Raw genomic sequence first — 27188 nt, forward strand, 5'->3', positions numbered from 1 at the left:
GTTCAACGACTCTGAAAAGAGATTACACACTGAAACAAGAGTGAAACTTTGATATAAACTTGTTTGGGAAATGCAGATCTTTTGGTAGGGCCATGCAGAAGCATCAGCAACAGTAAACAGTACGTCAAATGTAAACAACACGACCAGAACAAAATCAAGATAAAGCACAATATTAACTTGTATGTAAAGCTGGAAATGGTTATTTACCATCATATCCCGGGCCGACCTGATTCAAATAAACTCAAGCTAATCTTACATGCCAGAATTCAGGTTATGCCAAGTAATAGGGGGAGGGGTAGCTCAGTGGTTAAGGTGCTGGGTTTCTGATCGGAAGGTTGGGGGGCCTAAACCATCTGTACTCCACCATATTATGGCTGACCCTGCGCTCTGACCCCAGCTTCCGAGCAAGTGGGATATGCAAAGAAAGAATTTCACTGTGCCGTAATGTATAGGTGACAAATAAAGGATAGTCTATATTCTATTAAAAGGTAATGGCTGACACTGTACAGTGTCCCTAACTATTACTTAACAACAAGGATACCCAACAATCCATGTTTCGCTGCCTCTCTTTTTCTCTGTGTCAAGGTAGACATGAGCCTGAGATATCAGTGATCCTGTCCCCTTCTCCTTTCTGGACCTACCTGATTCATCCCACTTTTCTTAAATTGGAAACCATTCACTAAAGAGCCTAAAAATCCATGAGGTCACTTTGGATGATCAAACCCAAGAAGTATGAAAAAGTATTTGAACATTTTGTTTAAAACAATGGTTTATGGCTACAATTACAATGAAAGGTTTTACATTTAAGTGTCCATCAGTGAACAGTTAATAACCTTAACAATGTTGAAATTATAATGAATGGATATTCGGGGTCATCAAGATTAAGTCAGGTTCCCTTTTGAGTCTGGTTCCTTTCATGTTTTTTTTCTCCCATCATCTCAGTGAGTTTTTTTGCTCACCACTGACTCATGCATTAGGAATAAACTTATAGGGACCAATCTATGATGCTTTGATGCTTTAGAATGATATTTGCCCTCTATTCTATTATGTAAAAGGTGCTTTAAAACAATGTCACTTGCCAATAGCGCTACACAAATCAAATTTAATTCAATTAAATGTATGCACTTGACTTTAAAGCTATAGTTTGCTTTTTAGACAATTTGTCACTTACTAAATAATCCAACAGACATTTTTTTGAAAAATCTAAGTCATAACTATGAAAAATTCATCTCAATTGAATTTGTCCTAACCAACTCAGGCATACTTTTGAGCTATTACTGATTTTTAAAGATTGGATCCATCTACTCCAAATCCATACCCCTGTTTTCAGATGAAGAGGTTTCCCGACTACGACCTCAGTGCAAAGTTTAAAGAAGATAATATCCACACATAATAAGTAACAATAATCCACTATTAATAAAATAGCAATAATAAGTAGTGGTGTCATTTGGATGCCGCAGAGGCTACGGATGTTGGGTAAACACAACTACCCAACACTCTGATAATGAACAGCCACCTCATGCAAGTCTAATCACTAACCTCCAGGCAACAATGCTTTGTGAAATATGAAAACGATGTTTGCTTTAAGAGTATTTGCCTTTCTAGGAGATTCTGTTATAGACTGTGTGGGTTTTCTGAAAGAAAAAAAGAAAAAAAAAAAAAAAAAGATGTTTATTTTGGCCTTTCCACAAAAGAACAAGAATTAAATGTCATTGGACTATAGTAGCATTTTTGTCTTTTGCTCTTATAGGTGCAAATAAATGTTAGAAAAAGATCATAGAAATCTGTTTTTTATTAATAAACACATTTTAAAATGTAAGATAAAAAAAGCATCATCGATCTGGTGAGGTTTTCGATAAGGTGAACACGGAGAAAGTCTCAAGAGCAGATGTTTTTAACAGAAATAAAAGTTCAAAATAACCTAATAAGAGAAACTAACAAACATTAACTTTATTAAATGCAAGCTAAATGATTTTAAAAAGTATGAGGTCATTCCTACATAAATATAATTTTATAAAACATGGTTATTGGTAATTTATCAACCTGGGTGTAGTAACGAATCCCTGTCAACCATCATGACTATTTCTATGTAAATAAAACCAATGATTTAGTTTTATTCCTTATTTACCATATTAAATAAAACATTGAAATATAGAACGAGGCAAAATGACAGGATATTTGTTCTACAGCACCTTTCTAAACTTTATTTGAGACAAGCGTTTCTTACAACTTGGGGAACTCTTGAATCTTACACTGACTGACGCATGCTCAAATTTAGAGAAAACCAAAAACATTCACTGTGACACTCGAGCAGCGTGATGCCGTGACAAAAGCGATATTGTGCGTCACTGTCATTTGTAGCTGAAAAACATGAAGGGCCGTCTTTCACTGCAGTGATGAAACATATTGTGATAGCCACAGAAGAACTGGAAAGCCATTCTTCACACGGTGTGGGAGTATGTGACCCTGAAACAACTCCAGCCTTTGTAGTCCACTTGATCCTCCTCCGTCAGATGAGGACAATTACCAGGCGTAAGTGGAACATAATTGAGTAAAGATTGAGGTTACAAATGAGTCCATCCATCTTGCGTGTGAAGGGCATCTGAATGATAACATGCTACACTGTAATACTAGTCCTGTGAATGCCTAATGACTAAGAAAACATGACATCAAATAAAAGGTCAGACTTCATTTGAAACTATGAACTTCACAATTCTTACACATCATCCCTGCACGTATAGATTCAACAAAGTGCAAAAAAAGAGAGTCCATCACTCAAGTATTTAGCGCAATAACTCAAACCAGATTGGTAAAATTGCCCAAAAATAATCACGTGATGAAAAGCCATCAGGAAAAGTGAAAATCAAAACCAACAACTTATTTTTGGATGGGAAACTACAAGAATGAGAATCTCCTAGAAGACCCAAACCTGTTCCAGCAGGACAATACCCCTGTGCACAAAGCCTGCATGCAAGCCAGCATTAAGATGCTTTGCAAAGCTTCAAAAGGAAGATCTACGATAGAGCTCTTAACCCTATTGATCTGGATGTAATACAATGATTACTGTACCCCAGGCCTCCTTATCCTACATCTGTGCCTGACTTTACTAACATCCTTGTAGCTGAATAAAATCTCAAATTTCTAAAAACACATTCCAAAATCTGGTAAAACACCTTCCCAGAAGAGTGGAGATTATTATAACAGCAAATGGAGACTAAATGTGGAATGGGATGGTCAGAAAACACATACCAATCTAATAGTCAGGGGCCACTTATTGTAATCTTAAAATCATCAGGATTGATCATTAGGACTGCCTGTGTATTTGTCCCTGTATATGACCCTGTGCACTAATCCAGCTTTATGAAGATATGATCGTGAGTGGCCTGCTACAGACCTCAGACCTCCCCTAGTGCACACCTCTGGGGTGAATTGGAACCCTGACTGCACCCCAGGCCTCCTCGCCTTACCTACATCAGTACCTGCCTTTACTAACTACAACACATTTTGTCAATATACAGTCGGTACAAATATGTACCATAGTAGCAACTAACACAGGGACTGTATAATGGATGCACCATAGACATTAAAAAAGCATGCATAACTCTAGATTATTTAGGGGTTTTTTTTAATGGAAAAAAATGAGTTTTCTTTCATATTTATTTCGCAAAGAGTCTCCAAGATCAGTTCTTTGTAACAGCCAGAAAGAAATATTCTACATATTCAATATTTTACTAAATATGTGTTTGTATTTTCGACACAGGACCCACTGGTTAAATACATATACTGCAGGAATGTAATACAAAGGGAAATAAGGCATGCAATAAGACTGCAAAAGATGTGTTGGGGGCAATAAGATGCAGTCAGTGTTTTGATGGGGCATAATTACTTTTTAGAACTAAAAATTCAATAAACAAAATCAATGAGTGTTCTAGGTACTGTGCATTTTTGTCCCTAATTTCAGTAATTGAGAAGCAGTCTGAAGAATAATAAAATCATTTAAAATAATCCTGATTTCCATTACAGATTGACAGCTTGGGAACATCTAACAAACCTGTCATGTGTTTGCTTTTAGTTACTTTTCAGTCTTTGCTGCTTCCATATGCTGTACTTTTGTGTACCCCAAATCTCAGGCATCAGCACAGATGGCCACACACATACGTCTGTAAGGCAGAACCAGGTTTTCTTCAGATGTTGACCCACCGGGGTTTATAGCTTCTGAAAAACAATCCAAACGCCTCCTCATGCAGAGAAACGTTTTAACAGCTGTCTGTAATAACCAAACACATAAAGCAAGTCATTCAAAACAACTCACGCTCTCACTGCGGAAATATTTTCCCATGAAAGTGCAGGATTTTTTTTTTTGCCGTTTCCTATCTTGTAAAATCTACTGTATGAACACATGTTTGGTATATAATTATACCATATGGATGCAGCCATCCTGCAGTAATACCTGGCCATGTTGAAGTAAGACACTATTGATGGTAAAAATATATATAAAAGAAAAAAAATGGACAAAAAAAATAGTTCATTTTGATGCTGAAATTAAGTTGGATTAAGTTTTCGGAACAGAGGATGACAATGAGGTTCTGTTCATCAAACGCTGTGCTAGCGTTTATCATCTCGAATGCTGAACAAGACCATATTTATTTTATAGCTTTCTTTATACTGCATATTTAATCAAAAGCATTTAAGTCATTAAAATCCTTGAAACAGTTTTTGCTTTTAGATAATGCGTATGTTAGCACTTTGAATGGAATCAGACAGAAAACTTTAAATGTGATTTCTACTTTACACTTTTGACAGTATCCAGATTTGAAAATGATAGAACTTTACTTGTAGGGATATAATACGTAGACAAAAGTTTGTGGACACCTGAGCATAAGATTGGCATGTGCTTTTTGAAAATCCAATTTCACATTTAGCCCCTATTTGCTGTTATAATAACGCCACTCCTCTGGGAAGAGGTCCCACTAGATTTAAATTTGTTTGTAGAGATTTGTGTTTATTCAGCCAGAAAGGTGTTAGTAAAGTCAGGTATTGATGTAGGGTGAGGATACCTGGGGTGCAGTCAGCGTTCCGATTAATTTATAAAATGTTCAATAGGTTTGAGGTCAGAGCTCCTAAAGATCTCCTAAAGATCAGGCTACCAAAGATCATAGTTGGCTATGTGCAGGGTTTCTTAGCTCAAGTGAAGAGAAAATGTAAGGCCAATACATCCAAAACAAACAAACAAACAAACAAACAAACAACACCATTTACAATGGTGTGCCTTCATTTTGTTTGGAACTACATATGGCTGAAAAAGACAGCCATCAAAATCCCAAGTATCCCAATAATTGAGGACCAAATTGTCCATATAGTGTAGGTGCTACATATCAGGAAAGATATTTCTAAAAAAAAAGTTCTGAAGTATAAAGAAATGTCTACATTTGACAATAGGTAAACTGAGACTTTATGAAATTAGGGGTCATGTTACTTTTGTAGTCGACACAAAATATATGACTAAGTCAAACTATGATATAGAGGCTCATGCCAAGGAAGCCAAAAACCACCTGCTATTATTCTTTCTCATGGCATAATTTACAGCCAAGTGTGAAAGTTAAACAGACTTTACCAGAAACAACTATCATTTAACATAAAGTGGACATGGCTATAAAGTGTAAAATAATACAGATAAGTGACATCTAAACTGAGATGGTTCTAAAACTGTCACAATACTGCAACAAAAAAAGGTTATGGCTTGAGGAAAAATCTGTATCAATAGCAAGTCAAACTAAAGCTGTGAAATGTACAGATTACCAATGATCTAAATATATCAAAAGCGGAAAATGATCGGTATTTCTTATAAAACTACTAACTGTTTTGTTTAGATGTTTATTTGCTTTGGAATTTATTTTTTACTTGTTTTATTGACGAGAGTCTTGCTGTGTTCCTTTGTGCAAAACCAAAGGATTTAGATCATAAAATGATGAAAATGTATCACTAGCAACCAGTGATAAAAAGGTTGAGTGTTAAAATAGATAAAGCCAAATTAGACCAGTTCCAAAGTGGTAAGTGCAATAGAGCAAAAATATTTGAAGTAAGTGTTGTTTTGTGAAACACACAGAAAATTAATAATTGACATACGGTGGAAAATAACTACAGTATCAGTTTAGTACAATTATTTCTGATACTAGAATTAGTCAAAGTAAAAATGTAGCCATGTACAGAACACACACAATGTTCATAGGGCTTCAGGACACCTAGATAGGCCATTCATGACATACACGTACAATAAGGATACATACAATAGGAATGGGACACATTAATTATTCAGCTATATGTGGTTCTTCCCCAAACTTTTACCACAAAATTGGAGGCACCTACATTTATAGGATGTTTCTAGATGCTGTAGCTTGAAATGTTCCCCTAACTTCCAGCATGACAATGCCTCTGTGCATAAAGCAAAGGTCCATGAAGATGCTGTTGACATGGGTTGAAGTGGAAAATCAATACCTGATGTAATAATATTTGTGGCTTAATGAGCACAAATCTCCAAAAGGCACACTCTAAAATCTAGTGCAGAATCTTCCCAGAGTTGCTGTTTAATAACAGCAAATGGGGACTAAATGTGGAATGGGATGTTCACAGGTTCAGACAAACCAAGCTTATGGTCAGGTGCCTGTAATCATTTGTCCAAATAGTGTACCTAATTTAATATGAACCTTTAGCTGCCAAAACTTAAATTAAATAATTTTGGCTAGCAACTAAACCATTTCCACACCAACAGTAACTGAGACTTTTCAACACAAATCACATGGAGATAGGGTCAATCCAGGGTCAAAACCAGGGTCAATCCCAGATATGCAATATCAGACAACAACTGATAAGAAAATGCAGAATAGAAAGAGAAAAAGAAGAGTGCTTAGCAGGTAAAAGGTAGGATCATTTAGCGTCACACTTTACTCCTTCCAGAGCAAATCGACAGAAAATTACTCTTAAGCAGTATGGCTTAAGGAGCCAAAGCAAAAGAGAATACATTTTATATAATAAGCGAATCGTATCCACCATTCTGAGTGACGACAGGCTGAGCATGCGGCTAAGAAGTCTAAGATGTCAACAGAAAGCATGTCTGTCATTGAAACCTTCTTCTTCACTAGCTTTAAGCTCATCATGATTTTAATAAAGGGGAAAATAAGTTAAATAAAAAACAAACTTTTCAGTGTATCCAAACTTTTGGTGGCTAGTGTAATTGAAAAACATTTTATTAGCAAAAAATTAGACATAGCACACTGTGGTCTCATGAACATATCCGCATCAATAAAGAAGCATTTTCTGGGTGACCACAAACGTCTATCTCAAATGAATTAATTACAAGGCAAAATTAAATCAGGGCATAGGCGTTCAGAAGGCTAAAGTGCTTTTCAGCTAATGGAATGTCAAACTCGTTAAAGTGCAGTATGGTTGGCTGAGCTGGTTAGATGATTTAGCCTCATGAACACCACAGTTGCGCAAATGAAAGTGCATGAATAAATGGAATAAACATTTGTGAGCTTAAGGTCTACTAATTCTCTAGCAAGTCATACTACAGCTGTGCTGAATTCTCAACACTGATTGGTTGCGAAAGACCTGAATACATTTCTATAGGTTTCATTGCAACAGCTAATTCACAGGGACCTGTATGGAGGATGATCCATATAAATGAAAGTTGGAAAGTTAAAAATGATAAAAAAAAAATTCAATGGAATTTGAGGAAGAATGTTGCAATATTTTGTAACATAATACCAGAGTCTATAGCTTGGATACAGCTACTAAAAGTTTTTATGTTAAGATTTAGTTGTTTTAACGAATGGAGACTTGCTGTGTTACTTAATGCAAAACCAAAGAAAGCACTTTTTAGATCATAAAATGATGAAAATGCATTACTAGCATTAACACCACACAAAGGACACATAGCAGCTGCCGTGTGAGGCGAGTCAGTCTTCATCGCACCACCTGGCCCTTTATGAAGAGCCTCCTGAGGTGAAGTGTCATCAAGCCACACCAAGGTCAGTCGTCACATTGATGAGCGTTTCCCAGCAGCAATCAGCCACACTCGAGTCTCCATGTGATTCCAAGGTTACTCTCAGAGGAAAGACACTTATCTTCTGTGATTTTTTTTTTTCCGTCACCAAGTGATAATGAGGCTGGGAATCATCCATAAAGCATCAGCACTATAAGGCCCATGAGACCACAATCAAAGGATTGAGAGTTGCTGTAATTGTGAATACAGGATCACTTTTAAATACGACAAACGTTTTTAGTGCAATCCACACTTTCTTATTCATTACAATAGGTATCACATAAGATGGGTTGAGTTAAAGTACGGTAAAGGCTTGAAGCTAAGAGTCTCAGCAATAATCCTCTGATATTAAAGATTTTATTTAATGAGTTCAAGCCTTAAATTAGCCTTTAGAATACCTTTATTAAGTGCAACAGTTTGAGGGTTTTTTTTTTTACCACACATCATAATCTTAATTTTTCTTAATGAAATGACAAAGCCGCCCATATCTGTTTATACAGCCAATTAACATTTGATACCCTCAGAGTATTAGACTTGAAACATTCTTCATCACCACAGACATAAAAAAAAATTATACCTCCAGACTGATCAAAGTACAAAAATCCTTTTGTTTGTCTAAATGCTCAGTATAGCATGATCCTACATAATGATGTTACCCGCTTCAGCAGAACATTTGGTTAAAAAAGTTTATTTAAGAGCTCATTTAAAGTTATTAGGCCATGTCATATTATAACCTGAGCATGTCTGAATCAAATGTTCACAATCTCAACCTTTACACTGAAATTTTAAATCGGAAATAGATTCATTAACAAGTATGTTTACACCCACAAGGAATTTGACTTGGGGACAGGAGCTTCCTATGCGGGAGAAAGCACAGACAGTGCAACCTAGTGCAGACATACATACATGCATACATACCGTATTTTTCGGACTATAAGCCGCTACTTTTTTCCCCACATTTTGAACCTCGCGGCTTAAACAACGAAGCGGCTTATTTATGCATTCTTCCTGGGTTTTTCCTGGTTTCACAAACTTCAAGCCAAAAAACTGAGCTCCATAACATTAGACCAATGAAATTTCCGAACAGAAACAAAAATACGCACCTCACCTGTGTTCTGAGCTGCACGGCATCGGGAGAAAAAGTGTTTTGTTTTTTTAAACGCACGACGATGCCGAAAGAAAAACTCTCGAGAGAAATAGTTGTGAAAGGAAGGAGGAAGACAGTGAACAATGACTTTCTTGGTAGGCTACTGTTTAGATACAAGCCGTTGTAACGTGTTGAGTCTGGGTGAAGGGAGAGCTCACTAACTGCAGTTGCAACAGAAATCATATAAGCACAGACAGGTTTCCAAAACTCGTGCTTTTTTATTTTTCTTGGCAACAGCGTTACGGGTTAGTCAAAGAAACTAAGAAATGAGCATCAGAAAATAATAAGGACATATTCCTCGGTCTTGCACACATGCAGAAATACCAGAAAATGCAGCGGCAGGCTATTCCCAAAATGCTGCTCCGCTCTTAAAGGAGCCTCAACATATTTCACCCGGGGAAAAGACACTGTCGTTAAAGCCTGTGTAAAGTTCATTCATTTCAGTGTAGACACCTGCGGCTTATAGACAGGTGTGGCTTATTTATGTTAAAAATAAAAATCGTTCTCAAATTCAGTGGGTGCGGCTTATATATGGGTGCGATTTATAGTCTGGAAATTACGGTACATACATTCTAAACAATTATCACTCTACCTGGCACCTCAAATTGCAAATATACAAAATGTAAGTACACAAAGTTTTGTTTACAAAAGTCATTTTCTTGGTAACCATTAAGCCAATTAAATGCAGATTTTACTTTAATAATACAGCATGCGTACATTATGCAGGAACTGTGGCACACACAAAAATATATGTGTTGGGGATTAAATGTGGGGTCGGTTACTTATATTAATTAAGAGTTAAATCAACTAAATTAACTATGATACTACATCTGCTTAAAGAAGAAACTCCGGTAACTGAAAATAAAAGGTAAAAAAAAATATATATATATATATATATATATATATATATATATATATATATATATATATATATATATATATATATATATGAACCTCCAGCACTCAACTAATCAAGACAAGACATTTTGCTTTCCTTTCAATTTAGAAGGCTCCCTCTCTTGGATTTGCAATTAAACATGCTAGCCAAGGAGTGTGGCTTTGGCAGAAATACTAAAGGGATGGGCTGCATTTGTTTGAATTTGAAGCTTCAACGCAGATCGATTGCACCAAAAATCACTAAATATAGCTCTAAAGTATGGAGTAATAGTGCTGCTGTAAGAACCCCACCATTAAATGTCATCCAAATATGTTTGGCTACTGGCCGTCACTACAAATTACATAAATGACACTGAACTCTAAGTACAGTTTCTATGATCAAATTTACTTGCCAACGTAAATCTGGAACACAAAATGTAATTCTGTGAAATTTTATTGCCAAAAGGTTTTGGCAGGTTTCAAGCAATTACAGAATACAGATACAGCAGCTTTTTTCTGGATGAAATACTGCAGTAGTGACTCTAAACACACGAGTTCTCCAACTTACACACATTTACAGAACTTATTTTCGTGCTATCATCTTAATACCTTACTAGCCATGATGAAGGTTTCCAGGATTAACTAGACAGGTGAAGGTGGGTTTATGGGAGTGTTTATTTTTTAGTTCTTTGGCCCCATTAAACCATCCACATTGGTTTAGACAAGACATTAAATATATGCTTTTGCTGTTAAACTCGACAATGAGCAAAATGATTGCTCTGAGAATAGATGAAATTTACAGAAAATGTCAGTGAATCAAAAGGACAACCTCAAAGATGCTCTTCTAGAGATTAACTGACCTTGTGTTTGCCCCGCTGTCTTTCTGTCAATGCCAACTAGATGCAGGTCACCAGATCTGATCTGTTTGAAGAGCTGAAGTCATTCTGGGTTTTAAAATCAAATAGAAAAGCGTACATTAGACACTTGATATTTTGATGCCACTTTGACTCAAAAGAACAAAGCCATTTTTATGCAAATGCTACAGATCAGATACCAGATATATTCATCTATGGCTATTCTATTCTATTGAATTGACAGGTTTCTTGCATGTAAACCCCAGCTAAATTACAAAGAAATACAAGCTTATATAGATAAAACAAGAAATATTATTTTACTCATTTTTATTGGAGAGGCAACATTTTCTTTTTAAAGCCAACCATAAAGCCATAGAGCAAATCTGAGTATTAAATTCAAATCCATCATTCAAAGAGTGACATTGGAAACTGGCTTACTGTATCTACACTGAAAACTCATTTTGAACCTCAATTGATTCTGGCACATTTCCTATACAGAGACACCCTTTAATTAGGAAAACATGGCAGCAAAAGGGCTTTTTCTCCAATTAACACACTTGTAAATGCTAATGAACAGTAATCAATTTGGACATTTCAAATGTGGTAATGCAAACTGCAATAAAGATTTAGCCAGCTCTCTCAATGAGAAGATTTTATATCAGTGCATGCTTAAATTCGGGGTTAAGCATGATGCTTGAAAGGTGAACTCAGTCTCTAAGGTCTATAACTGCTGACAGGGTTCAGAAGGTTTAATGCATGAGGCCGTGACCATTGAGAGTGCGGGTCAATGATGCATCAATTTAGCCTTATTGCTCACTCATTCCACATTCACACTCCTGCATTTTACTCATTCCCAGGAGATTATGCTTAGAAGACACACAGAGAAAAGACTTAAAAAGATTTAAAAAAAAGTAGTTTTCATAAATAATCAGAAAGACACACAAGGCACAGTACATAGTCATTCACAGTCACTGTCTTTATAAAATACCCTGCCCTTATTGTAGTATTAATCATCATCATCATCATCCCTTTACTCGTTTAGACATACATTAAGACTACAGATAGACAATACATTGCTGTGAAAAAGCACTGATTATTTTTATTTATTTTTTGCATATTTGTCACACAGGTGATTCAGATCATCAAGCGAATGTAATAATTGAAGTGTGCCAAATATGCAAAAATTAAAAAAATAAAAAATCTGCACTTTTCCATAGCACTGTATTGTCCATCTGCAGTCTTTATTTATATATATATATATATATATATATTAATAAAGAGGCAAATACTTTTTCACAGCACTGTAGAAATTAGTCAACACCTTCATAATCCATCTAGCTTCATAATTATCTTTGAAGATGAGTAGGATGCACCTGTGTAGAGGTTTCTCTATTACCCGAGAACAACTTAAGCGAACTATAAGAAGAACCCTGAAAAGGTGATAAATGCACATTGATATGGCAGACGTAATTAAAACTGATGAAACCAGAAATGACTGATTCTCATATTCAAGCTTCTCATATTCTTTACTGCACAGAACTACAGGACTGATAGTTTAGTTTTTTCACCTTGTTTACTGTAGTCCTTAATCTTTTCCTTGCCACTAATGCTTCTGTACAGCTGTAGTGTGAAAATGTCTACTGTTAAACTATTAAAATCACACTGATCTATCCTGACCTGGTTGCAAGTTGTTATTTATTAGATATGCAGTACAAAAAGGGCTGACAATTTTTTAATCATTGCACAGAGGACACTGTGTAACTGTCTGTTTTTCCCTCAAGTGATCAAGAAGTTGATGTCACACCAGAGCCAAAATTCTATGCTTTTCCTGGAGATCATTAGTAATCTGATTATGTAAAAAGATTGAAATCACATTCTCATTCAAAAGAATTGAAAGTAAACCGAAGCTTTTCAATCATAACAGTTGCTCTACAATTTATAAGTAAGCAGTAAACAATATCAGAGTATAATTAATACCATGCTAAAGCACTAGAATCAGCTATATTGGGAATGTCATGTACTAAACTCTGACCAAGTTGTTTTGTAGTGGAAGAAGAAGAAAAGAGAAGAGCAACATTAAAAATGTTGATGAGAGAACATTTAATTAAAACAATTATTTATTTTCATGAAACACAGACAAATTGTCTGCTTTAAGATGCATGAGGATTTATCTGATACAGGCTGCACTGCAACTAAATATTGGAGAAAAACATGAAAGTATTTCTAAAAAGGTTTAAAACAACCATACAAAAAAATCGTCATATTTCAAACTTATTAAATTAATATAATTCCATTGTCAGGCATAAGTACTACAAGTAAAACAAACAAACAAAAAAAATTAAATTAATCAAAGATGACATATACATATATACATACATTATATACATATATATATATATATATATATATATATATATATATATATATATATATATATATATATATATATATATATATACACACACACACGCATATATCTATAAAGTGGCGGAAAAATCAAGCCTTACAGCTGCTACAGGTGTTGTATTGTATACTGGTGAATCTCTGCTGTTAGTTAGTGCACATATGCCTTTTGTTGTTAAATGTTATGCGATGAACGGGAGGCGAAAGCCGCGCTTGGTAGGAGCGTGGAACGTAGGATGAGCAGCAAAAGCATAGAATGAACACCGGCAGAATCGGGGGGAATCCGCGATGCACTTTGGGAAGAAAAGAGCAGCCGTTGAGAGAGTGCCGGTGGGAAGACACGTACCGGGATACGCATGAGCGATAACAACGACCGCCGTGAACCAACATATACCAACAATAACGGACGGTGAGAGTGTGGAAATTTTAATAAAAGCTGGTGATGATGCTAAACCAGCACCATATGTGCGCGATTGAAGCCGGGAGCTTCAGAGAAAGCGGCCGAGAAAGCACCTGACACGCTGAAGGGGGCCGAAAGGGGCGTGGCAGGTGGATTCCTGACAGATAAACATGTACTGTATGTATTTTTATAGCATGCCTTCATCAAACAAATCGCGGCAACGCTGTTGTGTAAAAAAACCCTCCAAAAACACGTGCATGCACATTCTCATTTATTAACGCACATCATGTACATAAAGAAATTTCAAGCACGTTAATATATTGCCCCATATTGATTTTCGTTTATCTCGATCATCGGTTATCTCGATGCTTTTTGGCAACCCCCTAGGACATCGACATAACCAGGTTCCACTGTATATATAAAAATACCCTAAATGGAAGTTGAGGTGTTTGCTTCTCTAAATGACAATAAACCATCTATAAATTTTTGTGGAAATAAGTAAACAAACAAAAAACTAACCAACAAATAAATAAGGTACCACATGACTGGTTCTGGTCTATAATCACTATTCTATATAAGAAATATATATGTAAGGAGAAGTGTAAATTACAAAAGGTTTATCAGTAATTAGGATTTATCCACTGTGCTATACCTTATTATAAATAATGGCTTTGAACTTCAAAGATCTAGGATAATTTTAATGAGAATGTATTTCAAAATTTCAAAAAGATAGTACAGGCCGGATAGCATATAATGAGATGCATTTTAGACCATTAGCAAATAATTTGGTTTCAGTGTTGAAATACAGTAAAGTCCAACAGACTTTGTTCCATAGAAAAAAAAGAATAAAACACGTGGCTTATACTTAGAGCCAATCTACATACATAATATGGACAAAAGTATCTGCCATATGTAGTTCTTCCCCAAACTGTAAGCACAATTTTGGATGCACACAATTGTATAGGACGTCTTTGGAGTTGGTGGCATTACATTTTCCCTTCACTAGGAGACCCAAACATGTTCCATTATGACATTGTTACATCATTACCTGTGACCTGGGATTTGTTTTTTTGTAAAATCACAAATATCTTATGTTCAGATTTCCACAAACTATTGTTCATATACTGTGTCCAACTGCAAGCTTCTGTGCCTCATTTCTAAACCCAGAGTTATAGCAGAGATAAAAGTGGTTAGGGAGCAAGTATGAACAGAAGGAAGATGAGGATGAACTTTGAGTACATCGGAGTGTGGCACTTTGCCAAAGCTCTTCAGACGGAGAGGCAAACACAAGCACTACATCAACAGAGTAGCGAAGTAATCTCTCACAAAATGTGTGTATGCATGTTTTATTAGAATTAGATATCTGGCTGTGATAGTAACTCTTTAAATGTTCAGTTAAAGCTGGACATAAACTACATAAACATGGCAACACTGCTCAGGGAAAGCAACATTTACAGAATGTAATGCAGTTTTGTTTTGTCGATCACATTAACTGAACAGGCAAAAATGTCTTTGCTTTGCTAACAAGTCCAACAACAGCCTTTGAGAATGGACAAATTTGCGATCAGTCTACATATGAACAATAGCCCTCAACTTTACAGGATGAACTATTCCAGGGGCCCTTTGTGGAACAGATTGGACACCACTGGACTATTCCAATCAGGCATTAGCATATAAATAAGCACACCAGATTTGTTGTCAAACAGATTTTTGCAGCTAAAAATATATTTTTTAAAGGCTGCTTCATGTCCATTCATTTTATGTTAAAACACCATCTCAAACACTCCTCCTACAGTGGAAATATCTGAGCAAGATCAATGTTTCAGACACCTGTCCTAAAAGCACTTAGCAAAAAAGACCCTGTTTTTTGTTGAGCCATTGAGCAAAGTGCCTAAAGGATAGCGTTTTTTTAAATAATTGCATTATAACTGTTTCAAAAGAATAAAAGAATAAAAGAATAAAAAGAAAACCTGAAGTCGTTTTTTTTCAAGGATGGAAATGGCATGTGGGTAAATGTACAGGTACATCACATCAGGGGTATTTCTCCCATTGTATCCGAGGCTGGTGTTTAAGGAAAATTAACTATATCACTTGGAATGAAAGAATTGTATTGAATTTGAAATCCTTTTGATTTGATCCATTTCCCAAGATGGATCAAGAAGCCGTTTGTCCTATTGTGTGCAAGTAAACATAGAAGAGTGTCTGTTAGGAACAAAAATAATTGAGCCATATTTCATAGTATTTTTCTAACCACTAAATGTTTGTGCAACTTCATATCAAAATATCTTCCGTAATTTAACTCTTATTTTCCAGCACATCATTTGTGAGCAAGAAGTTTTCTGTACTATATGTAAAAATTATTAATATTAATACTATCATGATTGGAGAATTGTAGAAAATGCTCTGCTCCCCTATCTCCTATACTGTGGTATAAACATTCTGATGACATCCAGAGTGTAACGTGATCAACCCATGCATATTTAAAGTGGAACCAGATACACAATCTGAGAGCAGAAGTCAACAAACCAGCTTCACAAATAAGATTACAGCATAACAGGATAAAGGTATGGGGCTTACCTTTGTTACTGTATAGTAGAAATACAATACTTGTCTAGTTTCCTTGTATTTATGGTTTTTATTTCGTTCCAAGGGGCTGAGGGGGTTCAGCATGTGTCCCGAGTTGCTTTATTAGCGTGCATTTAAGAATCATGGCAATTATCTGGCATTTATTGTTAGAATATATTTTCAGCCGCCCATGTTGTTAGAGTTCTTGCTAGCTTGTTTTAAGGCTCAAGTGCTGAAATGTATACAGAAATCCAAAATGTCTTATAATATATTTTGACACTGTCTGTGAATAATTTTCAAATGACCACAGGTGGACTCAGATACAAACAGCTGTGGCATCTTTGACAATCAAAGGTACATCTCATGTATGATAGGATACACTTGTTTCTTTCACATCATATTATTTCATGCACACACAAACACACACAGCTTGACAGAGTCAGTCACACCTAGGGGCAATATGTATAGTTTAGCCAAACCCTTTACAGGGGAAGCACAGGAAAATGCAGAACTTCACACTGACTAAATCAAACCATGTACTCTGTAGCTAGTCTTGAAGTCTTGTTTGATACTGGTGTCAGACCAGGAGATATCCCTAAGCCAAGGTAGCCATCTAACTTCAAAACACTGCTATTCCAAATGGAATTAATAAAATATAGCATAGTAGAAAATTTAGTTTGCTGGGAAACTGTGCAAAGAAACCTTCCACCAAAAAGAACTCTAACATACTGTTCTTTCATCAGCAGAAGGTCATGACATATTTGTGTAACAATTTTTCTGAGGGTATTAATGTATGAAATGTACCAATTCCAGTAATATAATATGTGGACAAGTGACATGCAATGGCAGCTAGCGAAACAAGCAAGCTGATCAGAATCCTTCGAAATAGTGCACCATATGGAAGGAGAAGCTAAGAAAAATGGCTGACCTTACAAGCAGACCCCTCTACACACAAAAAGAGAGTCCCTCTCTTTCTTGCTCGCTCTTTGGGAACAAATAGATTTTGTGCTACTGGCAGACTTTGGATAATTTTGTGCCTTTAAGCAGAGCAGAGATGAAAGCTCAGATTTTTCTACAAACACTCCAACCAGCATGCTCATCATTCACCACTTCACTCACTTCCTGCCTCCTCCTTTCAGCCTTGAAAAAGAAAAAAAAAAGCCCTAATTCATGCCTCAGTCAATTTCACATTCCACTCTGGGCAGTTATAGCTCAATAGTTGAGGTTTTGGGCTAGCACACAAAAAGATTTTATATAATAGCACTTTATCATACAGACCTCGATCACAGACAGAGGGCGCAGTACTGAAGTCAGAATTCCAGTGGTCTACTCTCCAAGTGTATGTCAACCATAGAATTATTTTGAAATGAAACACAATTAAAGAGCTTCACAAAATGTGTTTGGATGCCTGGGATATTTATGACAATACTTGTGAACAGGTGAGCTCCATTACCAATTAGGCAGCTGTGGTTCCATAGGGGTTTGACTGGAATTCTTGTGATGAAGTCAGAGGATCATGGGTGATGGAGTCTGGACCTTTAGAATTTACAGACACAGGAGTAACTATGTTTTAAGATACATAATGACTGTATTTGTTTAGGTCCCTGGTGGTCAAGTAGTTAGGATGCGGTGCTCTCACCGCCGTGGCCCGGGTTCGATTCCCGGTCTGGGATCCAACCCCAGCCATTAGGGTTGCACAAGCCAGTGCACTCTTAGTGCTGGTCCCAAGCCCGGATAAATGGGGAGGGTTGCGTTAGGAAGGGCATCCAGCATAAAAACATGTGCCAAATCGAACATGCGGATCATGAATATGGATGATCTGCTGTGGCGACCCCTAATGGGAGAAGCCGAAAGAAAGTTTTTTTTTAATGACTGTATTTGTTTATTCTTTAATTAGTGGCCTCAAGTCTATTGTTGAAGGAACAAGTAAAAACGGCTTGGAGTAACAAAGCCATTGCTGTTTCCTAGAAATGTGCAGTCAGCAGAATAATTTGCTGATAAACAGTTTTGATGTGATGCTATACTGTATATGAGAAGAGCGCTTCTAGTGTCGAATGCTTTTCAACACAGCTGGAAGTAAGTTGTATAAGTTAAGGAATAAAACATTTAGGAATGAAATGCAGCCTGATGCAAAATCTGAAATTGTTTATTTTAAAACATCATTAATTGAATCATAATTATAAATTTGTGAGTTAATGCTGTGTAAAATATCCCTGGTGGTCTAGTGGTTAGGATGCGGCGCTCTCACAGCTGCGGCCCGTGTTCGATCCCCAGTCAGGGAACCAACCCCAGCCACTCTCAGTGCCGGTCCCAAGCCCGGATAAATGGGGAGGGTTGCGTTAGGAAGGGCATCCAGCGTAAAAACGTGCCAAATCAAACGTGAGGATCTGCTGTGGGGCCCCCTAATGGAAGAAACCGAAAGAAAGTTTTATGCTGTGTAAAATATCCATCAAAAAGAATTAATTTCTTTCTTATTTTTGCATTAAAAAAGACACATCTGGTCATGTTTGTTTTGAAGCCTTTAAAATGTAAAAAAGAAAAATGTGATTTGACTTGCAGCATAGAGTACTATCACATCTGCAATTTTAGACTGCTCTAATTCCTAACATTGGAGGAAAATGTACAAGCGACCAGTACTCTTATCCTTTTCCTCTCTTCTGATCTGCCTGGTTCGTCCCGTCACTCTTCAATTATGTGCAGCTGGGGATGGTTCTACTTCAACTGCCTGGGGATCCATGAGATTATGGAGCGAAAAGGGAGCTTTGACGATGGATTTGGAATATAGTAAATGTCAACAGTACTACAATGGCTCAGGACTTCAAGTTGCATTAAATCACCTATCACTGCACACCTTAACAACGTTGTACGAACTGTAATGAATAGACATTCGGTGCCGAGGATGAGGAAGGATTCTCTTTCGAGTCTGGTTCCTCTCAAGGTTTCTTCCTTATACTATCTCAGGGAGTTTTTTCTCACCCCCAGCTTGCTTATAAGGGATAAACTTTGAATTATAATGAACAAACATATTTTTTTAAATACCGCTTTATTTGTTCAAAGCTAGTTTTTTGACAATGTCCATTCTGCTTTAAAATGAATTGAAAAACTTAATTAGCATGTGCAGGCGAGTTGAAATTGTGAATTCAGCTGTAATGTTGTATGCAAAAAATAAATAAAAACTGAAAAATAATTTGATGATTGATCAGGCATTTTGTGGGATCTTTGGGATTGTTCAAGTGTATAAAATGTTTTTCAGGGTAGGAGTAGGACACTGGCTGCACAATGTACAAATCACAGCAGAACTATCAAGCCTGTCAGCACTCATTAGATCAGTGTGGATGTCTGCTCCATGCAGGCCAAGTCCGTATGCACACTGGCAAGTACAAGACATCTAGCTTAAGGGATGAGGATACTTTCACTACGATTGGCACTTGATTTTCCCAGTGCACTAACCTTCCCTGTCAACCTGATTTTAGATGTCAGCACTAGCTGACTCTAATTTACTCTCTTTCTCCTCTGTCTGTCTGTCTCTGTAATTCAGTTTACTTCTATACAAATGCTCCTCTGTATCTCTCTTTCTGTGTGGTACTCGTCTTGTGTCTCTGTACACTGTCTTCCTGCTGCAGCGCTTGTTACACCTTGCTCGTATTTCACCTCATTTATCACGGCAAGGCAGATGCAGGAGGGAAAAACGAAACAGTCAGCCAGTGGTGGTCAACGGCTCCTTCTTTTTCGACATGAAGTCAAGGGATGATGTTACTGAATGGTTGAATTGAGAATAAAAAACTTTTGCGGAGTTTTACAGTGTACAGACAGTACTCGTTTTCTATGTGTGTGTGTATATGTGTGTGTGTGAGAAGAGAAAGCGAGAGAGATAGAGGGGGTGTGTGAAGAATATGATCTCTTATTGTGTGCGATATGGGGGAAAGCTAAAGGACAAAAAAGGGTCATGACAGCAATTAGCAGGGAGAAATAAAGAGAGACTCCAGGGCTTGATAGAACAGTTCTTATTATCAGACCATTCTAACAAGAAAACTTTTGTTGAATGTGTGTCAAAAGACTTACAGTATATTTTTTGCTGGATAGACAACCATTAGCTGCTCTATACTACAGTATGTGTATCTACATGTAATAGTCCGATTTTTGCACTGGTTAAGTGCTAGTGCAATTTTTTTACCGACTGTGAAGCCTGGGTTTGAGTTTTGGCTAATTTATTAAAAATTATTAAACACTATTCTTTTTTTTTTGTATATAACTTGCCATTTTTGTGAATTAAGGGGTTACTTGAATTTTATGAATGAATGAATGTCAAACCTTGAGTTATTTTTCCTGTCACTTTAAGCAATTAGTTTTCTTCATAGTCACATCTGTCAGGATGATAAATGCTACACCTCCTCTAGCACACACAGTCAGGAAACCAAATGTCCTTTGATGCCATAAGAATGATGCCAAAATCCCCCTTTTTTTATTACATTGTATGACATTGCAGACAATCACTTTTGTGTTCAGTCTCACTCCACAAATCCAGCAGGTAAAGGTATATGAATGATGAACTGTGCTGATCAGTTTCTAATTAAGATTAACCACTAAACTACATGGATATGCACCCACTTTAACTACCGTATTTTCCGGACTATAAGCCGCTACTTTTTTCCCCACGCTTTTAACCCCGCGGCTTAAACAATGAAGCGGCTAATTTATGGATTTTTCAGGGTTTTTTTCCCGGTTTCAGTGTAGACATATAGGCTTATAGACAGGTGCGGCATATTTATGTTCAAAATAAAAATCTTTGTAAAATTCAGTGGGTGCGGCTTATATTTGGGTGCGCTTAATAGTCCGGAAATTACGGTATATTACTTTTTTATTATTATTATTATTTATTCTTTTTTAAATATTTTATCTTATTTTTTATTTTTTCATTTTTAAGACATTTTATGGAATTAGAGGGCCAGTAGTGAATACATGTCAGAAACTACTACTTTGTGCAAGTGTTTTATGTTTATATTAATGCTTATGAATTAAGTGTGTATCCACAAAATGTAAACTAGTTAAATCTGCACAAAATTTAACAGGAGATTAGCATGCTGAAAGAATTATGACAAGCCAACCTTGTGCAAAACCTGAAAGAATTTTTGTGAATTTCATACAAAACAAAAAAAGGTTTGGAAAAGGTTACAGCTGCTAACCCCATCCCACTCTAAACCATAAAGATTTATAACTGCAACAAACAAACCTGTGAATGTGAAAACCTGCTGAATGTGGATCTGATCAATCCAAGCTGTTGTACCGACTATTCTTCCTTCTCGTGACCCTATTGTTCTTAGTCGAAGGATATCAAAGACTGATGTGACATTGGGGAGGTGTTGAATAACTGCGAGGGTCACAGGGCTGGAGCGTGTTTACTAGTGTTCTAGCTCTTCAGTATCAGGATGGGAGACATGTGCTTCAGTTCAACATTCACAGTCTTTGACCTGAACTCTCCATAATCAATGGGATGATGGGAAACGATATAGGAGTGCCTGGATTCTGTAAATAGGGCATAAACAAAGAGCTGGATATTTGTGAAAAATACTATGTTTAAATAATTAATAACAAGTCAAGAGTAATACGTATACTGACCAATCTGCAGACTGTTGTTTTTTTTTTTAATGGACAATTATGAAATAACACGTTAGAAATGTAAAGAAAGCGATAGGGAATGTCTCATGCTCACTAATAAGTTTTGCTTTTGTGAAAAATTTGCTGTCAACCCCTCATGCCCGTCGTTAACAGCTAAGGATAACGGGTTTAAGTGCCGACGCATAACGACTAATTATAGTCTACGCCACCGAGTTTGTGGTGTGTTTCTGAGTAACAAGAGATGAAATCTGTTCCAGGGGAAATAGGCTGGCTTTAATCATTGAAGCACTCAGATGCAGGCTTTTTGAATAAAATTGCTGAAAAGCTACATTTTGTCCTGGGAGCTTTTATTGATGGCCATAAGCTTTGCTTTCGATCGAAATATTTTTCCATTTCAATACTCACATATGCATTGTGAATGGTGCGCTCATTTAAAATTAACAAGAGAACAAAGAGTTTCTGAAACCAAAAAAATAAAAATAAAGAGAAAACGCTATTGTTCACATTAGGTTTTCTGTATTGGTATGTATTTCTCTTTTTCGTTTTTTTTGTAACATCTTACTCTTCTTTTTTCCTATTGGAGACACAAACATGGTCAAACATGCATGTTTCTGTATGCATATACAGAAACATGCATGTTCCCCTTTGTTTTTATGCACCAAACTAGTTAAAAGGCAAAAACACACAAGAATTTAATTTGTGGACAGATGTGTCCTAATTTAACATTTTTTATTCTAACTGAAGAACATCTGTAGGACGGAGAACAGATCTTAACAGTCTTTCTCACCCCAGTCAAACATGGAGGTGGATTGGGGTTGTTTTTGAGCAGGGAATGTTGGAGACTTTTTCTGGTGAAAGGAAAACTGAACCAGCATAGTGACCTTTCAATGCAACTCTGTCAAGACTTCGGCTAATTTGGACTATCTTGACCATTCAACAAGACAATGACGAGGGACTAAACAAGCACCTCAGTGGCCTGTGTGGCTTTGAAATAAATTATGCACAGAATATTTAATATCCAAGTGTTCATCTGTTAAATATTGCTACAGGCGATATTTTCCAGCGATCCCTTTGAGGTTTTATGTACAGAGCTATCTGAGTCATTGATAATGTCAGTCCGGACACTTTAAAAATGTAAGTCCCATTTTACATACATTCCGCTACAGAAAAGATGTGACCGGATACAATAGAATTTTATAGCACTACAATATTCCCATGTTTATTGTGGTAAATTGATACATTTATGACTAATTTGCTAATTAAAAATAATAAAAAAATCTGGACAAACTTTTTTTAAGAACAATAGAACAAAAGCTTCAACACTGTTGATGATACCGCACTAAACTGCTAATTGGTGTATTAACTCAACACTAAATAACTTACATTCCTGGATTTTCTTCTTTTTTTAATTTATTTCCCTAATCAGTGCTTTCTAGGCCTGGCTCTAATAAGAACATTTTCAAACACTAAGATGAGAGAGAGCTGTGCTGCGGCCTTAATCTCTTTAAAGCTTTTATTAACAGTATCATCAGAGCTGTTAGAAACCCAAATGCCAGCAGCATCGCACAAGTTTAACGAGCCACACCTATTTGTGCAGTTTATTTTGAACCTTATTAATAGGGCTATTATTAAAATGCTAACTCCTAGATGAAGTGAAATGATGGACTCATTGGTTTAACCCAGGGTGGCAAGAAGCAGAGCAGCTAAAGTCTATGCCAGCCCAAATTAATCAGACTAAGTGAAAAAGGAGATATAAATCAGACGGAAAAGGAAATAGTGCTGATACTAATAGAGTCAGGCATGAACTTAAAGCTAAAATAATGCTGGCTGGCCAATTTACCATAACATTTATTCCCAGCATTTATTAATATTTACACCTCAGCAGATCTGATTAGTCATTTTTCCTACAAATTTTATACAGGTATAAAATATATTTTATATACACACACGCACACACACAAGGGGCGTTTTTAGTCAAACCGTGACCTGTAATTTACGGATATAAAAACAGATGCTAGTGTTGCAGTAAAAGACACAGTAGTAAGTGGCTAGTGTGTAGTATTATTAATAGGCGGCACACAAGTCGTGGACCAGTCCAGAGACCATTAATCAAGATGTGGTGATGAAGTTTCTTGTGAAGGAAGGTATAAAAACAATGGATATCAACAGAAGCACAGTACAGTGATGACATTTGAATGATATAAATGTTTCAAAGGTGGCCGTGAGGGACGATCGTGGTGGTTCTGAGGGTACTGACAAATCATTCCAGGCATTAGTTAATTGCTGGGATAAGTGTAGTAGAGTCGGAAAATTTCCTTGAAATTTTTTTTTTATTTTATAAACTCGCATATAGTTTTATATACATAGTTATATATTGTTAGAGATTTTACAGTATCAGCTATATAGAAACAGAGTGGCATAGACAATTTTTCTCTGTAACCTGCCAACCTATTTTGCTTTCATTAGGAAGAGAAGTGTATGCCATAAGTGTTCATTTAATCTGTTTCACACACATTCTAAAACATGAAATAAATGAATCAGGGTCAGGGTGCACACAGTGAAAGCATGCTGATTTTCAAGGTAGGTATCAAACAAATCGTTGATAAGTGATGCTATGCATTTCCTTTTCCTCACAGGTAAATTATAGGAATTTAGTTAAAGTTCAGGTTGGATACAGGTGTTGGATTTTTTTTCAAATATTATAATTTTGACCAACTTAATATTAATTCACAATCTACAAACACTGTTTAGACATATGGTTTGCAATTCCCAAGTTTAGCATACAAGTTAGCATATTTTTACACACTTGCAATATGAGAAATGACACCCTATGAGGGAATGTTAGTCCATACCCAAGAGCAAGTTCATAAAACTGATTCATAAGGAACAATTTCACAGCAAATGCACATCAGTGCCCTTTTAACTGTATAACACCAAGTACGGATCATTGTGATTCAAAGGGAGTAGTGTCTGTGTGTGTGTGTGTGTGTGCATGTGAATAACAGGGAATGCGATAGAAGGAGAGACAGAAAGCGAGAGAGAGAATGTGTGTCCTTCATCAACAGACTGACTATATTAATACTTCCTTGCACAATGAAGAGGAGATTAGTCCTGGCACGGCTCACTTTGCTGAACACAATGCAAGTCTGGCTAGGGTACAAATGAATCAGCGAGTGAACTGCCATTATGCTATTTTGTATTGCAGGCAGCAAAATACATGCAATTTTGCATGCACTCTTCTCCTACCAACTCAAATCATCACCATCCTCATGCACAGCAGACACACACACACACAGCAAGTATAAAGAAAGGTGTTTTGGACTTTAATCTCCATGCTGATATGCATAAGAATAGAGAAGCTTCAAAGGAAGCTGTGGCCCAGAATTCCAAACTGACAAGAGAGGCAAGAGGCAGCACAAGACAGAGTGGGAGAGATAGATTAAACGCAAAGAGACAGAAAGAGAGGATGAAAACAATACCCATGATAACTTAAAAAAAAAAAAAAACACAGTCTTGTTTCAGTCATACTTTGTACATAAAAACATTTTATCTCAACTACGTTATGCTTCAAGAGTAAGTGAGGGTGAGAATAAGAGTGTGAAGCAAGACAGAGTAAAAGAGAAAGATAAAAATATTCTAAAAAAGAAAAAAAAAAAAAAAAAGATTCAAAATGGCTTCAATGCAGGTGCTTGATCTCGTTTTTAGTGATGTTTCATATTGACCTGATCAAGTAATTCAAATACAAGCAGGGAATTTTGTTCAATTTTCCGACAAATTACACTGAAAGTAAAGCTAAAAGTAACCCAGACCCTTCATATTTACCTTGAACATTGAAAAAGATTTTCTGGGGGCCTGTTTGTTGTACGTGGGTTACTCAGATTTGGGAACGGATTTTATAGTTGATGATTTGACATTATCTGGGGTTCATCTAGGGGTCGATGTTTATAAGCTCAAACCTGCTTGGGAGCAGGATTATTCCATGTAAACATGATACGGAAAATGTGTCGTAGCCATGTCCTCTACCAGAGCAACCTGTTGGAGAATAATTAAGAAAAACATGGAGAGCTTTTCAAATTCAGTGTGTAATGAAGGATAGACTGGATCTTTCGCTTTAGCTGATTGTTGGATCCTCATATTAAAAGTTTGACTCATCAAGTACAGTATAGGGTACTGTTCAACAACATTTGGACACACCATGTCCTTGTCCTGGTTTTTCTTCATTTTTATTTTAAATTGTACATAAATACTGAAAACATCCAAGCACACATTATATAGTCCACATATATTTGTGTGAGCACCATTGTTATGTAGCACTGCTTTAATCCTTCTGGGCATAGAATTCACCAGAGCTGCACAGGTTGTTTCTGGAAATCTCTTTTACTTCTCCATAATGACATCACAGAGCTGCTGGATGTTAGACACACGATGCTCCTCCACCTTCCTCTTAAAGATGCCCCAGAGGTGCTCAACAGTGTGCGGGTCCAGAGACATACTTGGCCACTAAATATCCTTCACATTCAGCTTCTTCAGCAAGCCAAAGTCATCTTGGTGGTGTGTTTGGGGTCGCTATTATTTTGGAAACTGGCATTCGGTCCAGTTTCTGAAGTGAGGGCATCATGTTCTCCTTCTGAATGTCATAGTATATTTTGCAATTCATGTTTCCCTCAATGAACCTCAGCTCTCTAGTACCAGCAGCACTCATGCAGCCCCAGACCATGATGCAACCACCACCATGCTTGACTGTAGGCCAGACACAATTTTCTCCTCACCAGGTTGTCACCACTCATGCTGGACACTATCTGAGCCAAACAAATTTATCTTAGTCTTATCAGATCACAGGACATGGTCCATTAAACAATGCTGGCAGCACTCATGCATCCGTTCTTTAAAGGCAGCTTCTGCACCTGACGTACAGCTTACCTCACCTCTTACCTCAGAGACCTCATCACACCTCACACTGCACCATGCTGTATGAGATCTTCCAGCACTGCTCGACTGACACCACCTTCTTTCAGAATGAGAGGTAAATATACTTCAAGGCTTTTCTCTGTTCTGGCACCGAGGTGGTGGAATGAACTTCCCCTAGATGTCCGTACAGCGGAGTCCCTGACTATCTTTAAGCGATGATTGAATACCGCTTCCCGAAACACTTCAATTAGCACTTTCCAAGTTTGCTTTGTAAGAATTCAAGAGTTATTTGTAATCTTGTGTACCAGTGTAGATTTATTCATTGCTAGAGACTCAAAGCACTTTTGTACGTTGCTTTGGATAAGGGCGTCTGCTAAA

The 27188-nt window shown here is 36.8% G+C and overlaps 1 long non-coding RNA gene across 3 annotated transcripts in view; it reads right to left on the minus strand.

The window, feature by feature from the left end:
• Positions 1–17740, minus strand: part of LOC124375932 — a 92906-nt gene extending 75166 nt beyond the window's left edge. Inside the window, exons 1-3 of one of the 3 annotated variants that reach the window (XR_006923746.1) lie at positions 17565–17737; positions 10925–11008; positions 3621–4267 (exon numbers count right to left, since the gene is read on the minus strand). This is a non-coding gene — a long non-coding RNA (uncharacterized LOC124375932). Of the gene's footprint in view, positions 1–3620; positions 4268–10924; positions 11009–17564 lie in introns of those variants that run through there. The other 2 variants (XR_006923744.1, XR_006923745.1) reach the window with 2 other exon arrangements.
• Between the last annotated feature and the right edge of the window lie 9448 nt (positions 17741–27188).

The sequence above is a fragment of the Silurus meridionalis genome, chromosome 2, assembly GCF_014805685.1.
Source record: "Silurus meridionalis isolate SWU-2019-XX chromosome 2, ASM1480568v1, whole genome shotgun sequence".
Taxonomy (NCBI): Eukaryota; Metazoa; Chordata; class Actinopteri; order Siluriformes; family Siluridae; genus Silurus; species Silurus meridionalis.